A 2350-nucleotide genomic window follows, 5' to 3' on the forward strand; every position below is an offset into this window, starting at 1 on the left:
CTCATACATGTCACTCATCCAACCCCCATTCACCCCACCCCACCCATCCGTGCACCTCATTCACCCTCCCCCGCTCCACACACAGCAGGCTTCAACATAGTTTCCTTAGACCAAATTCTGATTGCAAGATATTAGTCAACTTGAGGCAATGGTAGAAGTCATACAAAACCCAGTATGTGACTGGTACTTTATTGTATCAGCAGCCGGGAGGATGATAGATAAGTTTGAAATAGGTTGGATTTGAACTCAGAATGTAACTGGACTTGACTAAAAACCAGACATTTTGTGTAATGTGCTACCAAATCCATCAGTCTTACAGCATGGGACTTGCCTAAAGTGCCATTCAGCAAAAATAGTAATGGTAGTATATATTAACTATCATTCAGAGGAATTACGAAGCATTCCAACCATGTTTTGTGGTTCGCTACTTCAACAGCTCCTTTATAGGATCCAATGTCTAAAGACATCCTCAGGAGGAACCATGTCTGGTTTTGGACCCTACTCCTCTACCTCTTTTGACGTGCATTTTTTCTTTTTTAACTATGGCTGTAAAGTTAAGTAGTTTGCTTTGCAATCAAATGGTTTTGGATTCAGTCCCACTGCATGACATGTTTCCTACTGCCCCCACTCTTCCAGGCCTTCTAGGCCTGTTTCTTTGTTCTAATGGCCCTGTCTACAGTATTGTTCCACCACCACGTTACCCTCAGTCTGGAAGGAACTTTGCACCAGCCACAGATTTGGTTTGTGGCTCTCAGCAAGCTGTCCCTCAGGAATTCTCAGTTGCCCTCTATGTCACAAGTTTGTAGCTCCTCCTCCCTCTCATCAAATTTCTCATTTAGGATGTCCCTAAATCTCTGACCATATGAAGGGTCCTTAAGCTTCCAAATCCTTCCTGCTTCTTGGCATTCTTCTGGCCTGGAGTCTAAAGTCGCTAATGGCTAGTCTATGTTGGGGTGTACATTCTTCACAAGGGCGGGTCTTTGTATTTAAGAGCAACCATGCATCCTGCTGTCTGGTGAGAATGAAATCGATCTGGCTAGCAGAGTCACCTTATTGATAGGTTATCAGATGGCTGGCTTCCTGAAGTTGATGCTGCAGATCAAAAGGTTATTTGCATCAAAGAACTCCAATAGCCTTGTTCCCACTTCATTTCAGGAACCAATTCCATGGCCCCTCTGAACACCATGGAAAATACCAGACTGCCATGCCCATTGAAATCCCCAGCCATGAAGATGAGATCATAGTCACTCGTCTTTGAGGTAGCCTGCAGAAGAATATCATAAAAGTAGTCCTTCTGTTCGTTTGGTAGGCCCGCTTGTGGGGAATAGGCAAATATAATTGTAGCTATACTATAAGATTAGACTTAAGTACTCTATTGCACACTCTGACTATCTCTATGACCTTGTCCACCCATTTCTCTGCAAGAAGTATGCCCACACCACTTATTCCATCACTGTTTCCTTCCTCGAAAATATATCATCATCATCATCATCATCGTTTAACATCCATTTTCCATACTGGCATGGGTTGGCCGGTTCAACTGGAGTCTGGGAAGCCAGGGGGCTGCACCAGGCTCCAGTCTGATCTGGCAGTGTTTCTACTGCTTGATGCCCTTCCTAACGCCAACCACTCCGAGACTGTAGTGGGTGCTTTTTATGTGCCACCAGCACAGGGGCCAGAGGAGGCTGACAACGACCATGATTGGTTGGTGCTTTTTATGTGCCACTGGCATGGGAGCCAATCAAGGTGGCGCTGGCATGAGCCATGTTCAGATGGTGCTTTTTACGTGCCACCGGCATGGGGATCACAACTACAATTTCCACTTGATTTTGATTTTGATGTTGATGTACCTGACTCAATAGGTCTCCTCAAGCACAGCATGTCGCCCAATGATCCAAGGTACTTTTGAGTGGGCTGGTTATGCGTCACTAGTGTAGGTTACAACTGTGATTTCACTTTATATTCAGGGTCTTCTCAGTCACAGCATATCTCCAAAGGTCTCAGTCTTTCGTCATTGTCTCTGAGAGGCCCAACATTCGAAGGTCATGCTTTACCACCTCATCCCATGTCTTCCTGGGTCTCCCTCTACCCTGGATTCCTTCAACTGTTTGGGAGTGGCACTTCTTCACACATCTCTCCTCATCCATCTGTAGTACATGACCATACCAATGCAAACGTCTCTCTTGCACGCCACATCCGATGCTTCTTATGTCCAACATTTCTCTCAGGGTGCTTACACTCTGTCGCGTGTGCACACTGATATTACACATCCAGCAGATCATGCTAGCTTCATTTCTTTCGAGCCTACACATGTCTTCAGCAGTCACAGCCCATGTTTCACTGCCATGAA

The 2350-nt window shown here is 45.5% G+C and overlaps 1 protein-coding gene across 10 annotated transcripts in view; it reads left to right on the forward strand.

The window, feature by feature from the left end:
• The window catches only part of LOC106882633 (tensin-1), an 835201-nt gene that overhangs the window by 47560 nt on the left and 785291 nt on the right, over nt 1–2350 (forward strand). The gene's annotated exons all lie outside the window — the stretch shown is intronic.

Source organism: Octopus bimaculoides, chromosome 8 (assembly GCF_001194135.2).
Source record: "Octopus bimaculoides isolate UCB-OBI-ISO-001 chromosome 8, ASM119413v2, whole genome shotgun sequence".
In the NCBI taxonomy this organism is placed as follows: domain Eukaryota; kingdom Metazoa; phylum Mollusca; class Cephalopoda; order Octopoda; family Octopodidae; genus Octopus; species Octopus bimaculoides.